The 17,652-nt window shown below is 37.7% G+C and overlaps 1 pseudogene; it reads left to right on the top strand.

The window, feature by feature from the left end:
- The first annotated feature begins 6,698 nt into the window (after nt 1-6,698).
- Nucleotides 6,699-15,612, top strand: LOC122468997 (annotated as a pseudogene).
- The last annotated feature ends 2,040 nt before the right edge of the window (nt 15,613-17,652 follow it).

Below are 17,652 nucleotides of genomic sequence, written 5' to 3'. Positions count from 1 at the left end.
GGAACTCAGTGACTCCATAAAGCATAATAATATTTGTATCATAGGAATCCATGAAAAAAAAGATAAGGAATAAAGAGAAGACGGTTTATTTTAGGAAATTAGAGCTGAAAACTTCCCTAATCTAGGGAAGGAAACAGACATCCAAATCCAAGAGGCACAGAGAACTCCCATCAAAATCAATAAAAGAAGGCCAACAACAAGACATATCACAGTAAAGTTTGAAATATAGAGATAAGGAAAAAATCCTAAAAGCAGCAGAGGAAAAGAAATTCTTAACTTGCAAGGAAAGACAAATTAGGTTAACAGCAGGCCTCTTCAAAGAAAGATGGCAAGGGGCGCCTGGGTGGCGCAGTCGGTTAAGCGTCCGACTTCAGCCAGGTCACGATCTCGCGGTCCGTGAGTTCGAGCCCCGCGTCGGGCTCTTGGGCTGATGGCTCGGAGCCTGGAGCCTGTTTCTGATTCTGTGTCTCCCTCTCTCTCTGCCCCTCCCCCGTTCATGCTCTGTCTCTTTCTGTCGCAACAATAAATAAACGTTGAAAAAAAAATTAAAAAAAAAAAAAGAAAGATGGCAAGCCAGAAGGTGATGGCATGATATATTCAACATGCTGAATGGGAAAAAAGCTGCAGCCAAAAATACTTTATCCATCAAGGCTGTCATTCAGAATAGAAGGAGAGATAAAGATTTTCCTGGACAATCAAAAATTAAAAGAGTTCATGACCACAAACCAACCCTACAAGAAATATCATAGGAGACTCTTTGAGTGGGGAAAGAAAGACCAAAAGTGACAAAGACTAGAAGAGAACAGAGAAAATCTCCAGAAACAAATTAACAGGATATAAAATGACACTAAATTCATATCTATCAAAAATCACTCTGAATGTAAATGTACTAAAACTCCAATCAAAAGACTTAGGGTAACATAATGGACAAAAAACAAGACCCTTCTATATTCTGCCTACAAGAGATTCATTTTAGACCTAAGGACACCTGAAGATTGACAGTGAGTGGATAGAGAACCATTTATCATGCCAATGGATATCAAAAGAAAGCTGGGGTAACCATATTTATAGCAGACAAAATAGATTTCAAACCAAAGAGACTATAACAGGATATTGGACATTATATCATTATTAAGGAGTCTATCCAACATGAAGATATAACAATTGTCAGTATTTGTGCCCCCAATTTGAATGAACCCAAATATATAAAACAATAATGACAAACATAAATTTACTGATAATAATACAATAATAGTAGGGGACTTTAGCACCCCACTTACAACAATGGACAGATTATCTTATCAGAAAATCAACAAGGAAACAATAGCTTTGAGTGGTACACTGGACCAGATGGACTCAACAGATATATTCAGACCATTTCAACCGAAAGAAGCAGAATATGTTATTATTTTCACATAAGCATTGGGCATTCTCAAAAATAGATCATATATACTGGGTCATGAATCAGGCCTCAACAAATACAAAAAGATTAATATCACACCATGTACATTTTATAACCACAATGCTATGAAATTTGAATTCAACCACAAGAAAAAATTGCAAAGACCACAAATATGTGGAAGTTAAATAACATCCAACTAAAAAAATCAATGGGTTAGGAGTGCCTGGGTGGCTCAGTTGGTTAAGGGTTTGACTCTTGATTTTGGCTCAGATCATGATCTCAAGGCTCATGAGATCGAGCCTCATGTCGGGCTCCATGATAACAGTGTGGAGCCTGCTTCGGATTTTCTCTCTCCTCTCTCTTTCCATCCCCATTCATGCTTTCTCTTTATCTCTCAAAATAAATAAATAAACATTTAAAAATAATGAATATGTTAACCTGGAAATTAAAGAAGAAATTTAAAAATACATAGAAAAAATAAAAATGAAAACACGATATTTCAAAACCTTTGAGATGCAGCAAAAGTTGTCATAAGAGGGAAGTATATAGCAATACATGCTACCTCAACAAGCAAGAAATTCTCAAATACACAACCTAGACTTACACTAAAGTAACTAGACAAAGAAAAGTAAATGAAGCCTAAAGCCAGCAGAAAGAGGGAAATAATAAAGATTAGAGCAGAAATAAAATATAGAAACAAACAAACAAACAAAAACACAGATCAATGAAACTATGAGCTGGTTCTTTGACCGAATTAATAAAGCTGATAATCCCTTAGCCATACTTATCACAAAGAAAAGAGAAAGTAACCACATAAATAAAATCATGAATGAAAGAGGAGAGATCACAACCAACACCAAAGAAATACAAACAATTATAAAGAATATTATGAAAAATTATAGGGCAACAAATTGAACCACCTAGAAGAAATAGATAATTTCCTAGATATATAATGTACCAAAACCGAAATAAGAAGAATTAGAAAATTTGAACAGACCCATTACTAGCAAGAAATTGAATAAGCAATCTAAAAATTCTGAACAAACAAAAGTCCAAGGCCAGATGGTTTCCCAGGGGAATTCTACCAAACATTTAAAGAAGATTTAATACCTATTCTTCTCAAACTATTCCAAAAACTAAAAATGGAAGGAAAACTTCCAAACTCATTATATGAAGCCAGCATTACCCTGATTGCAAAACCAGACGAAGACCCCACTAAAAAGGTGAATTAAGGACAATATCCTTGATGAACATGGATGCAAAAGTTCTCAACGAAATACTAGCAGAAAAAATTCAGCAGTATATTAAAAGAATCATATAGCATCATCAAGTGGGATTTATTTCTGGGATGAAAGTGTGGTTCAATGTACACAAATCAATGTGATACCCCACATTAATAAAAAAAAAAGCATAAGAATCATATAATCTTCTCAGTAGATGCAGAAAAAGTCTTTGACAAAATACAGCTTCCATGCTTTATAAACCTTAACAAAGTAGGGATAAAGAGAACATACCTCAGCATCATAAAGACCATATATGATAAACAAATATCATCCTTAACTGGGAAAAACTGAGAACTTTTCCTGTATGGTCAGGAACAAAGCAGCGATGTCCACTTTCATCATTGTCATTTAACATGGTACTAGAAATCTTAGCCTCGGCAATTAGACAACAAAATGAAATAAAAGACATCCAAATCACCAAGGAAGAAGTTAGATTTCACTATTTGTAGATGACATGATACTCTAGAAAACCTGAATGACTCCACCTAAAAGTTGCTAGAAATGATACACAAATTCAGTAAAATCTCAGGATACAATATCAATGTATAGAAATCTGTTGCATTTTTGTGTACCTGTAATGAAGAAGCAGAAGGAGAAATCAAGGAATCAATTCCATTTATAATTGCACCCAAAACCATAAATACCTCGGAATAAACTTAACCATGAGGTAAAAGAGCTGTACTGATGAAATAAATTGAAGATGACACAAAGAAATAAAAAACATTCTAAGCTCATGGAGTGGAACAACAAATATTGTTAAAATGTGTATACTACCTAAATCAATCTACACATTTAATGCAATCCCTATCAAAGTACCACAAGCATTTTTCACAGATCTAGAACAAATAATCCTAAAATTTGAAGGGACCTACAAAAGACCTTAAACAGCCAAAGCAATCTTGAAAAAGGAAAACAAAGCTGGATGCATCACAATTTCAGACGCCGAGCCATATTTACAAAGCTGTAGTCATCAAGACGTAGAGTACTGGTATAGAAACAGACACATATACTAATGGAATAGAATAGAAAACCCAGAAATAGTCCCACAAATGTATGGCCAACTAATCTTTGACAAAGCAGGAAGGAGTAACTAATGGAAAAATGACAGCAAATGGTATTGGGAAAACTGGACAGCAACATGCAGAAGAATGAACCTGGAGCTATTTCTTACACTGTCCACAAAAATAAATTCAAATTGGTGAAGGACCTAAATGTGAGACAGAAAACAATCACAATCCTAGAGGAAAAAACAGGCACCACCTCTTTGACCTTGGCTGCAGCAACTTTCTACTTGACATGTCTCCTGAGGCAAAGGAAACAAAAGCAAAAATGAACTATTGGGACTTCATCAAGATAATAACCTTCTGCACAGTGAAGTAAACAATCAACAAAACTAAAAAAACAACATTTGTGATGGGAGAAGATATTTGCAAATGACATTTCTGCATAAAGGATAGTATCCGAATATATATAAAGAACTTATAAAACTCAACACCCAAAAAACAAATAATCCAGCTAATAAATGGGAAAGAGACATGAAAATATATTTTTCCAAAGAAGACATACAGATGGCTAACAAATACATGAAACAACATCACTCATCACCAGGGAAATACAAATCAAAGCTATGAGATACCACCTCTCACCTGTCAGAATGGCTAAAATTAGCAAAACAAGAACAACAGATGTTCGTAAGGATGCAGAGAAAGCAGAACTGTCTTACACTGTTGGTGGGAATGCAGCCACTCCAGAAAGCAGTGGAAGGTGCCTCGAAAAGTAAAAATAGAACTACCTTATGACCCAGCAATTGCACTACTAGGTATTTACCCAAAAGATACAAAAATACTGATTTAAAGGAGCACGTGCACCCCAATGTTTATAGCTGTATTATCAACAATAGTCCAATTATGGAAAGAGCCCAAATGTCCATTGACTGATAAATGGTTAATGAATGGTGGTATATGTATCCATAAAATTATATATAATATATATGATTACTGACATATATATCATTATATATATCATTATATATATCATTATATATATCATTATATATATATATATATATATATATAATGGCTATTACTCAGCCTTCAAAATGAATGAAATATTGCCATTTACAACAATGTGGATAGAGCTCTCATGTATTATTCTAAGTGAAATAAATCAACCAGAAATGACAAATACCATATGACTTCAATCATATGTGCAATTAAAAAAAAGTGAACATTTGGGGAAGAAAAAAAAAAGAGGAAGAGAAGGAGTCAAACCGTAAAAGAGGAACAAACTAAGATTTCCTGGAGGAGAGGTGGGCAGGAGATGGATAAATGGGTGATGGGCAATAAGGAGGGCACTTATTGCAATGAGCACTGGGTGTTATACGGAAATGATGAATCACTAAATTCTACTCCTGAAACTCATATTACACTACATGTTAACTAACTAGAATTTAAATAAAAAATTGAAACATAAAAAGAAAGAAAGTAAAGGTAAGGAAGCATAGAGGTAATGACATGCTCATCTTACAAAAGGGAAATTCAAAAGATAATATTTACATTGAAATTAGAAATTTCAATACTTAAAACAACTAACAACAACAATCAATTGAAAAGTTTTAAAGTCTTAGAACTACCAAGAATTGGAAGAAGGAAAAGGGTGAGAGAGTTGGAGGTGGAGAAATAAGTTAATAGCTGATATATCATATCTAAAAGACAATTAAAAAATCTACATTTGACGAGTTAAAAAATGGCAGTACACACATGTATGTTAAATGACTAAAGGCAAGCACCAGAAAAGCTCTAAACAGGAATCATTAAAGTCTTAGTGAGTACAGTTGGGCATGCAGGTCAGGGTAAGATATTGCTGAGTTTTTGTCTTAACTCCATCAATACCATTTGCATTTATTTATTTATTTATTTATTTATTTATTTATTTTAAAACTATGTGTATCACTTTGATCTATTTTAGATAAGTTTAAAAAAAAATGACCTAACTTGTAATGGCACTTTATTTATTGTAGATGAGATTCAGTAAAAATGGTGTTAAACTAACAGTTCTGAATATTTAAAAATTGATAAATTTCATTATATTGCTTTCAGGAGAGAATAATTAAGATATCTAGAAAATACTTTTGTTAATGTTTTAATATTTCAGGTTATTTCTATATTATAAAATGTAATTTATCATTTTTCTGAAGTTAAAAAATATATAACTATATAATAAAGTCCACCTACAAACATTCTTTTGGGTTCTTTAAAAAAATTTTTTTTAACATTTATTTATTTTTGAGAGACAGAGAGAGACAGAGCCTGAGCAGGGGAGGGGCAGAGAAAGAGGGAAACAGAATCGGAAGTAGGCTCCAGGCTCCCAGTTGTCGGCACAGAGCCTAACACAGGGCTTGAACTCACAAACCGAGCTCATGACCTGTGTGAAGTCGGACAGTTAACTGACTGAGCCACCTGGTGCCTCTCTTCCTTGGTTCTTTTCCAGAACTTTTCTTTTTTCACTTCTGTAAACTTAATAGTTATAACAGTTCATCTTTTGAATCTTAAAAACCCAGAAAATAATAAAACAATTAATAATGGGAGTTGACATTATTAATTGAGCATGATGAGTAAGGCATTATGCTAACAGTTTTGCATGCATCATCTCATTTATTAATCACAATAGCTTTCTCATTTAGGAATTCTTATGACCTCTGTTTTTTACAAAAAAGGAAGTAGAGGCTAAAGAGGCAAAGTGACTTGCTCAAGATTTATTTTTCACTGAGTTAATAAATATTTATTATGCAGGCACTATTCTAGATGTTTGGTACATATGAATGGAAACACAAAACAAAATAAAAAATTTTCCCATCATGGGGACTTGCATTCCATTCAGTGGGTATAGTAATTAAAAAAATAAGTCAAATAAATAAAGTTTATAATTTTTTATAAGATGATAAATACCACAAAGAATATATATATAGCATAAAGCTGATTGGTAGGGCAATTGCAATTTTAAACAAGGCAGTCATGGCAGGCCTCATTGAGAAGATGTTATTTAAACAACATTCAAAGGATGTGAAGATAGCCAAGTGACTATTTGCATTAAGGTCACTGAAGATGGAGGGATAAATAGAGGAAAAGCTTTAAGATAAGATCATGAGGTCAAAGGTATGGAGAAGACAGGAAAATTTCAAATAATGTAGGGTCCCATTGACCATTATAAAGATTTTGACTTTCACTAAAAGTGTAACAGGAAATATGAGGAACAAAACTGTGACTTTACCTGAGTGTATGAGGTCACTCTCAACAAGGAGGACACATTTCATCTGGGCCTGGAAGTGTTAGTAAAAGCCCATTCACCACAATCTCTAGAGAAAGGAATGTAGGCAGAGGTGAGAGGAAATAACATGTCAAAGTTATCAAAACATGACTAAATGGAATGTGAGGAACAGGATTTCTGTACAAGAAAAATCAGAAACCAAGAAGGAACAGATATGGAATATTTGATAACATACAAAGATTTACAAGTTTGTTTTGTAGGATGCTGGGCACCAAAAACAGGTTTTTAAACAGGTTCAGTTCAGGTGTCCCTTTTAAACTTATTCTGTCTAAAAAAAATTAACAAAATTGGTTCTTAAAGTAAGGGTCAAATGTTTTTCAGGAAGATCCTTCTGATGGTACCATGGAGGATACACTACATAATTAATTATTTTTTTTAAATAGTGGAAGAAAAACTGTCATGGAAAATTCATGGTGCTACCACTGAAGAGTGGTTCGAAGCCATAAAGAGTGGCAGAGAAAGTTCCAGAACTACTTAGCAGTCAAGCAAAAACTGAAGTGTCAAAACACTAAGCCTTATCTAAAAGTCAAGAGTAATTGTCTGAATCCTGGACCTTCTAAACCTACTATTGTGCCCAGAAAGGATGTTACCAATCATGTTGCTTTGCCTATCAAAGCTACAAGACCCATCAGCATTAAACTCCAGCCCAGGCCTGCCAGTATCACAGGATCCCAGAAGCCAGAGTTGGAGCCACCAAAACTTCTAGGCAAAAGGCTGACTTCAGGAGGTATTTCTTCTTTTTTTTTATATATATATATGAAATTTATTGACAAATTGGTTTCCATACAACACTCAGTGCTCATCCCAAAAGGTGCCCTCCTCAATGCCCATCGTCCACCCTCTCCTCCCTCCCACCCCCCATCAACCCTCAGTTTGTTCTCAGTTTTTAAGAGTCTCTTATGGTTTGCCTCCTTCCCTCTCTGTAACATTTTTTGCCTTCCCCTCCTCCATGGTCTTCTGTTAAGTTTCTCAGGATCCACATAAGAGTGAAACCATATGGTATCTGTCTTTCTCTGTATGGCTTATTTCACTTAGCATCACACTCTCCAGTTCCATCCACGTTGCTACAAAAGGCCATATTTCATTTTTTCTCATTGCCACGTAATATTCCATTGTGTATATAAACCACAATTTCTTTATCCATTCATCAGTTGATGGACATTTAGGCTCTTTCCATAATTTGGCTATTGTTGAGAGTGCTGCTATGAACATTGGGGTACAAGTGCCCCTATGCATCAGTACTCCTGTATCCCTTGGATAAATTCCTAGCAGTGCTATTGCTGGGTCATAGGGTAGGTCTATTTTTAATTTTCTGAGAAACCTCCACACTGCTTTCCAGAGTGGCTGCACCAATTTGCATTCCCACCAACAGTGCAAGAGGGTTCCCGTTTCTCCACATCCTCTCCAGCATCTATAGTCTCCTGATTTGTTCATTTTGGCCACTCTGACTGGAGTGAGGTGATACCTGAGTGTGGTTTTGATTTGTATTTCCCTGATAAGGAGCGACGCTGACCATCTTTTCATGTGCCTGTTGGCCATCTGGATGTCTTCTTTAGAGAAGTGTCTATTCATGTTTTCTGCCTATTTCTTCACTGGGTTATTTGTTTTTCGGGTGTGGAGTTTGGTGAGCTCTTTATAGATTTTCGATACTAGCCCTTTGTCCGATATGTCATTTGCGAATATCTTTTCCCATTCCGTTGGTTGCCTTTTAGTTTTGTTGTTTGTATCTTTTGCTGTGCAGAAGCTTTTTATCTTCATAAGGTCCCAGTAGTTCATTTTTGCTTTTAATTCCCTTGCCTGTGGGGATGTGTCAAGTAAGAGATTGCTACGGCTGAGGTCAGAGAGGTCTTTTCCTGCTTTCTCCTCTAGGGTTTCGATGGTTTCCTGTCTCACATTTAGGTCTTTATCCATTTGAGTTTATTTTTGTGAATGGTGTGAGAAAGTGGTCTAGTTTCAACCTTCTGCATGTTGCTGTCCAGTTCTCCCAGCACCATTTGTTAAAGAGGCTGTCTTTTTTCCATTGGATGTTCTTTCCTGCTTTGTCAAAGATGAGTTGGCCATATGTTTGTGGGTCTAGTTCTGGGGTTTCTATTCTATTCCATTGGTCTATGTGTCTGTTTTGGTGCCAATACCATGCTGTCTTGATGATGACAGCTTTGTAGTAGAGGCTAAAGTCTGGGATTGTGATGCCTCCTGCTTTGGTCTTCTTCTTCAAAATTCCTTTGGCTATTCGGGGCCTTTTGTGGTTCCATATGAATTTTAGGATTGCTTGTTCTAGTTTCGAGAAGAATGCTGGTGCAATTTTGATTGGGATTGCATTGAATGTGTAGATAGCTTTGGGTAGTATGACATTTTGACAATATTTATTTTTCCAATCCATGAGCAGGGAATGTCTTTCCATTTCTTTAAATCTTCTTCAATTACCTTCATAAGCTTTCTATAGTTTTCAGCATACAGATCCTTTACATCTTTGGTTAGATTTATTCCTAGGTATTTTATGTTTCTTGATGCAATTGTGAATGGGATCAGTTTCTTTATTTGTCTTTCTGTTGCTTCATTATTAGTGTATAAGAATGCAACTGATTTCTGTACATTGATTTTGTATCCTGCAACTTTGCTGAATTCCTGTATCAGTTCTAGCAGACTTTTGGTGGAGTCTATCGGATTTTCCATGTATAATATCATGTCATCTGCAAAAAGCGAAAGCTTGACTTCATCTTTGCCAATTTTGATGCCTTTGATTTCCTTTTGTTGTCTGATTGCTGATGCTAGAACTTCCAGCACTATGTTAAACAACAGCGGTGAGAGTGGGCATCCCTGTCGTGTTCCTGATCTCAGGGAAAAAGCTTTCAGTTTTTCCCCGTTGAGGATGATGTTAGCTGTGGGCTTTTCATAAATGGCTTTTATGATCTTTAAGTATGTTCCTTCTATCCCGACTTTCTCAAGGGTTTTTATTAAGAAAGGGTGCTGAATTTTGTTGAAGGCCTTTTCTGCATCGATTGACAGGATCATATGGTTCTTCTCTTTTTTTTTGTTAATGTGATGTATCACGTTGATTGATTTGCGAATGTTGAACCAGCCCTGCATCCCAGGAATGAATCCCACTTGATCATGGTGAATAATTCTTTATATGCTGTTGAATTCGATTTGCTAGTATCTTATTGAGAATTTTTGCATCCATATTCATCAGGGATATTGGCCTGTAGTTCTCTTTTTTTACTGGGTCTCTGTCTGGTTTAGGAATCAAAGTAATACTGGCTTCATAGAATGAGTCTGGAAGTGTTCCTTACCTTTCTATTTCTTGGAATAGCTTGAGAAGGATAGGTATTATCTCTGCTTTAAACGTCTGGTAGAACTCTCCTGGGAAGCCATCTGGTCCTGGACTCTTATTTCTTGGGAGATTTTTGATAACCGATTCAATTTCTTCGCTGGTTATGGGTCTGTTCAAGCTTTCTATTTCCTCCTGATTGAGTTTTGGAAGAGTGTGGGTGTTCAGGAATTTGTCCATTTCTTCCAGGTTGTCCAATTTGTTGGCATATAAGTTTTCATAGTATTCCCTGATAATTGTTTGTATCTCTGAGGGATTGGTTGTAATCATTCCATTTTCATTCATGATTTTATCTATTTGGGTCATCTCCCTTTTCTTTTTGAGAAGCCTGGCTAGAGGTTTGTCAATTTTGTTTATTTTTTCAAAAAACCAACTCTTGGTTTCGTTGATCTGCTCTACAGTGTTTTTAGATTCTATATTGTTTATTTCTGCTCTGATCTTTATTATTTCTCTTCTTCTGCTGGGTTTAGGCTGCCTTTGCTGTTCTGCTTCTATTTCCTTTAGGTGTGCTGTTAGATTTTGTATTTGGGATTTTTCTTGTTTCTTGAGATAGGCCTGGATTGCAATGTATTTTCCTCTCAGGACTGCCTTCACTGCGTCCCAAAGCGTTTGGATTGTTGTATTTTCATATTCGTTTGTTTCCATATATTTTTTAATTTCTTCTCTAATTGCCTGGTTGACCCACTCATTCGTTAGTAGGGTGTTCTTTAACATCCATGCTTTTGGAGGTTTTCCAGACTTTTTCCTGTGGTTGATTTCAAGCTTCATAGCATTGTGGTCTGAAAGTAAGCATGGTATAATTTCAATTCTTGTAAACTTATGAAGGGCTTTTTTGTGACCCAGTATATGATCTATCTTGGAGAATGTTCCTTGTGAACTCGAGAAGAAAGTATATTCTGTTGCTTTGGGATGCAGAGTTCTAAATATATCTGTCAAGTCCATCTGATCCAATGTGTCATTCAGGGCCCTTGTTTCTTTATTGACCGTGCGTCTAGATGATCTATCCATTTCTGTAAGTAGGGTGTTAAAGTCCCCTCTAATTACCACATTCTTATCAATAAGGTTGCTTATGTTTATGAGTAATTGTTTTATATATTTGGGGGCTCCGGTGTTCGGCGCATAGACATTTATAATTGTTAGCTCTTCCTGATGGATAGACCCTGTAACTATTATATAATGTCCTTCTTCATCTCTTGTTACAGCCTTTAATTTAAAGTCTAGTTTGTCTGATATAAGTATGGCTACTCCAGCTTTCTTTTGGCTTCCAGTCGCATGATAAATAGTTCTCCATCCCCTCACTCTCAATCTAAAGGTGTCCTCAGGTCTAAAATGAGTCTCTTGTAGATAGCAAATAGATGGGTCTTGTTTTTTTATCCATTCTGATACCCTATGTCTTTTGGTTGGCGCATTTAATCCATTTACATTCAGTGTTATTATAGAAAGATACGGGTTTAGAGTCATTGTGATGTCTGTATGTTTTATGCTTGTAGTGATGTCTCTGGGACTTTGTCTCACAGGGTCCCCCTTAGGATCTCTTGTAGGGCTGGTTTAGTGGTGACAAATTCCTTCATTTTTTGTTTGTTTGGGAAGACCTTTATCTCTCCTTCTATTCTAAATGACAGACTTGCTGGATAAAGGATTCTCGGCTGCATATTTTTTCTGTCTAGCACAGTGAAAATCTCGTGCCAATTCTTTCTGGCCTGCCAAGTTTCAAAAGAGATATCAGTCACGAGTCTTATAGGTCTCCCTTTATATGTGAGGGCACGTTTACCCCTTGCTGCTTTCAGAATTTTCTCTTTATCCTTGTATTTTGCCAGTTTCACTATGATATGTCATGCAGAAGATCGATTCAAGTTACGTCTGAAGGGAGTTCTCTGTGCCTCTTGGATTTCAATGCTTTTTTCCTTCCACAGTTCAGGGAAGTTCTCAGCTATTATTTCTTCAAGTACCCCTTCAGCACCTCTCCTCTCTCTTCCTCCTCTGGGATACCAATTATGCGTATATTATTTCTTTTTAGTGTATCACTTAGTTCTCTAATTTTCCCCTCATACTCCTGGATTTTTTGATCTCTCTTTTTCTCAGCTTCCTCTTTTTCCATAACTTTATCTTCTAGTTCACCTATTCTCTCCTCTGCCTCTTCCATCCGAGCCGTGGTGGTTTCCATTTTGTTTTGCATTTCATTTAAAGCGTTTTTCAGCTCCTCATGACTGTTCCTTAGTCCCTTGATCTCTGTAGCAAGAGATTCTCTGCTGTCCTGTATACTGTTTTCAAGCCCAGCGATTAATTTTATGACTATTATTCTAAATTCACTTTCTGTTATATTATTTAAATCCTTTTTGATCAGTTTATTAGCTGTTGTTATTTCCTGGAGATTCTTCTGAGGGGAATTCTTCCGCTTGGTCATTTTGGATAGTCCCTGGTGTGGTGAGGACCTGCAGGGCACTTTCCCTGTGCTGTGGTGTATAACTGGAGTTGGTGGACGGGGCCGCAGTCCGACCTGATGTCTGCCCCCAGCCCACCGCTGGGGCCACAGTCAGACTGGTGTGTGCCTTCTCTTCCCCTCTCCTAGGGGCGGGATTCACTTTGGGGTGGCATGGCCCGTCTGGGCTACTTGCACACTGCCAGGCTTGTGATGCTGAGGATCTGGCGTATTAGCTGGGGTGGGTAGGCAAGGTGCACGGCGGCAGGGGGGGCAGGCTTAGCTCTTTTCTCCTTAGGTGATCCACTTCAGGAGGGGCCCTGTGGCAGCGGGAGGGAGTCAGATCCACTGCCGGAGGTTTGGCTCCGCAGAAGCACAGAGTTGGGTGTTTGCATGGAGCGAGCAGTTTTCCTGGCAGGAACCGGTTCCCTTTGGGATTTTGGCTGGGGGATGGGCGGGGGAGATGGCGCTCGCGAGCGCCTTTGTTCCCCACTAAACTGAGCTCTGTCGTCCGGGGGCTCAGCAGCTCTCCCTCCCTTTGTCTTCCAGCCTTCCCGCTCTCCGAGCAGAGCTGTTAACTTATGACCTCCCAGATGCTAAGTCGCGCTTGCTGTTGGAACACAGTCCGTCAGGCCCCTCTGCTTTTGCAAGCCAGACTCAGGGACTCTGCTTGCCCTGCAAGCCGCCCCTCCGCCCCAGCTCCCTCCCGCCAGTCCGTGGAGCGTGAACCACCTCGCCGCCCTTCCTACCCTCTTTGTGGTCCTCTCGTCTGCGCTTCGGTCTGGCGACTCCGTTCTGCTAATCCTCTGGTGGTTTTCTGGGTTATTTAGGCAGGTGTAGGTGGAATCTAAGTGATCAGCAGGATGCGCGGTGAGCCCAGCGTCCTCCTATGCCGCCATCTTCCCTTGACCTCCAGGAGGTATTTCTTCTAACTCAAAGAATAAGCCTTCCAGCAACAGTCAGCAAAAGCATGAAGCTGGATCATACATAACCAAAGAACTGTCTAGAAAAACTGTGGGGTCACTTAATATACAAGAACTGAAAACTGCAAAGCAGCAGGTAGCAGATCGAGGAAATGCTAAATGCACCGACCCTGTAGACAATAATCGTGTTTGAAATGAATCCTTGGGTAGCTTCCTGAAACTGATGAACAGGGAAAATTTGCCCCAAACTTTACCAGACTCTGAAAGGAAGCTGAATTCCGAATTGTGGACAATAGGTAAGTCAAAGACTAATTTTTATAATCAAACCTAAAGCAGTTTGACTCCTAAAGAAACCATGGGCAAAAGTTCAGGGAATAGTGCTGTTCTGAAAGACAGACTAATAAACAATTTGTTCGAGAAACACAAATTAAGATTCCACCAGTAAAGTCACAGCCACTTTCTAGAGGAACAAATCTTTCAAGACCAGGAGAAAAACTCCCAAGGGCAGTTCCCTCTCACTAGTTCAGAACCTTAGTAGGACTGAAGCATCAAAGAAACCTGTCATCAAGGACATAAATGTTATAAGGGTTAATAAGGATAAATATGAAAGACCAAATGAAACTAAGTTACAGTCACCCACTGGTACTGAACAGAAAGTAGAACAAACCAAACCCTGGACATGCCCCAGTGTGCTTCTGGGAGGCTGTAACAACAGACATCCAAACATTAAGCAAGATCAGAAATCCACTCAACCTTGTTTTAGACGTCAGACATCAGGTGCACTGCTAAAGGCAAAACCCATAATCCAAAGGCCCAACTTGACACTTCGTAGTTTGAATTCAGTCATTCCAAGCACCCTAACATAACAGTAAATGGAACCAATGGGAATAAATGCAGCAACAGCTATCAAGAAAATGCACAGGCTTTGGACTCCAAGTTGAAAAAGACTCTTTCCCAGAACCATTTTCTCAATATGATACCTTCCCAAACTCAGGCTGGTGACAAAACCATAAATGAAAGAAAAGTCCCAAACTAATCCATTTATTAAGAAGAACACAGCAGAGAATCAAAGGAAACAACTGGAAGCATGTCTGAAATCTAAGGGGAAAATCTATAAATAGCATCCTTTGGAACTTAAAACAAAAATAGAAATAATAGAGGAAATGAATATTTCATTTTGGAAGAGTATGGAAAGAGATGAAGAAAAGAAAGCACAACTTGAATGATCCTATAAAATTAATAACACTCTAACATTATTTCTGCAGTTCACTGAAGGGAGTGTACTTTCTAATTATATACTTACCATATTGTCCAGTATTCCTGAGGCCAAAAAATTTGCTAAATTCCGGATCTGCAAAACCAAGTTGTTGGCAAATAATGATAGCTTTGATTTTATTGGGCCGTACAAAGAGGGCATTAGAAATAGGGCAACAACTATACAAGAGTCATGAGAATTTGTTCTTAATATTTTGTAAAGCCCAAACAGAATCACTGAAGAAGTTACCTTTGACTCTTTAGTTACTAAAACAAATACAACATCAATAGAGTAGCTGGCCAATAAGACAGAATCTGAAAAGTCTTGTCCTTCTCTAAAAGAAAACAGTTTACAGCAACTTCCCAAATAACCACGGCAGAACAGGACAATCATCCTGGGATCGCATTACAGATTGTCCTGATCCCTAGAATAAGTGCAATGCCAGAAGTACAAGACATGAAGCTCATCACTCCATCACTCCTGAACAGTGTTTAGGAAGGATTGTGAGAGCTGCGTCCTGCTACATAGAAATGCAGCAGGAACAGGATTTAGTAGTGGCTTCTCTTAATGAGCTATTAGAAGTGGAAGAAAAAGAGTGTTTTATTTTCCATAAAAATGAGGCTTTGCCTATAACATTAAGATTTAAAATCCTTGGGTCATAAATTCCTTCTTTCTTTTATTTATTTATTTTTTTTTTGAGAGAAAGAGAGAGAGAGAGCAGGTGAGTGGCAAAGCAAGAGAGAGACAGAGAGCATCTTAAGCAGTCTCCACACACAGCATGAGCCCAACTCGGGCTTGATCTGGCAACCATGAGAGTGTGACCCAATCTGAAATCAAGAGTCAGGAGCTTAACCAACTGAGCCACTGAGGTGTCCTTTAATTTTCTTTTATTGTGTAAATATAATGTATATAAAAACTCAGCCAACGTAGTTAAAATTTAAAAATTTTAGCTTTCATAATTTTAAGTATTACCTAAAACAAAAAAATATGAAATTTTGTTCATTCTATTTTTAAAAAAATTGCATGCATTATTCTATGGTTTTAAGCACAGTTCCATGGCAACCCAGAGCAGGAAGCAATTAATTCCCTATGGTAGGCGGGAATGACACATAGGAGTTGGTCCTCCAATGACAAATAAGAATTGCATGGGCAATGAAGAAGAACGTTTCCACACAGCAGACAACATGAGGCTTACAAACAAAAACTAGATGAACAACTCTGTTAAAATTAAAAAAATTACCTATAAGTAGAAAAACACACAAATTAAAAGATACTTCACAAACTACAAATTTACCACAAATTTTGTTTGTATTTAAGTTATTATGGATATGGCTTCCATCAGTGAGCAAATTTTTTATTATGATTATGATTATGAATTGTTAATTATTTATTTTATTTATTTTGAGGGAGAGAGAGCACAAGCAGAGGAGGGGCAGAGAGAGAAGGAGGGAGAGAGAGAGAGAATCCTAAGCGGTCTCTGAATTGTCAGTGCTGAGCCTGATGCAGGGCTCAAACTCACAACCTGGGAGAGATCATGACCTAAGCCAAAATCAAGAGTCAGACACTTAACTGACTGAGACACCCAGGTGCCCCAGTGAGCACATTTTCTACTATTTATGTAAACTTTTCTGATGATTATTTGAAAATTTAGAACTTTGAATTTGGTAACCTTTATTGTTCCTTTCAGTTCCATGAGCCTATGAAATACCAAAAATAAAATTGTATATAGATCTTCCTCAACTTACATTAGGGTTATATCCCAAGAAACCCATACATAGTAAGTGAAAGTACCGAAAGTCAAAAATGCATTTATTATACCTTACCTATTGAACACCATACTGAGCCTAATCTACTTTAAATTTTTTTTTTATTTTAATTTTTTTTTTCAACGTTTATTTATTTTTGGGACAGAGAGAGACAGAGCATGAACGGGGGAGGGGCAGAGAGAGAGGGAGACACAGAATCGGAAACAGGCTCCAGGCTCCGAGCCATCAGCCCAGAGCCTGACGCGGGGCTCGAACTCATGGACCGCGAGATCGTGACCTGGCTGAAGTCGGACGCTTAACCGACTGCGCCACCCAGGCGCCCCTAATCTACTTTAAATTGTGCTTAGAACAGTTAGCATTCACCTAGAGTTAGGCAAATTAATCTAATGCAAAACTTATTTTATCAAATGTTGGTACGCCTGGGTGGCTCAGGTCGTTGAGCATCTAACCTCGCCTCAGGTCATGATCTCGTAGTTGGTGAGTTCGAGCCCCTCATTGGGCTCTGTGCTGACAGCTTGGAGCCTGGAGCCTGCTTCAGATTCTGTCTGTCTCTCTCTCTCTGCCCCTCCCCCACTCATGCTCTCTCTCTCTCTCTCTCTCTCTCTGTCAAAAATAAACAAACATCAAAAAAAAAATTAAGTATTGAATATCTCATGTAATCTGTTAAATACCATACTGAAAGTGAAACACATAGTGGGTATGGAAGCTTCTAAGTGTCCTGGTTGCTTACCATCATGATCACATGGCTGGCTGGGTTTTGCACTTCATTGCCACTGCCCAGCATCATGAGAAAGCACCAAATGTTACTAGCCCACAAAAATATCAAAATTTAAAATTTCTACTGAACGTGTATCATTTTTTCACCATAATAAAGTAAAAAAAATGCAAGTTGAACCATCATAAGTCATCGACCATGTGTATATGTATTTTTATTTTGCTAACCTCCAAAT

This window comes from Prionailurus bengalensis, chromosome B1 (genome assembly GCF_016509475.1).
Source record: "Prionailurus bengalensis isolate Pbe53 chromosome B1, Fcat_Pben_1.1_paternal_pri, whole genome shotgun sequence".
NCBI lineage: Eukaryota > Metazoa > Chordata > Mammalia > Carnivora > Felidae > Prionailurus > Prionailurus bengalensis.
This window is presented reverse-complemented; position numbering and strand designations above follow the sequence as displayed.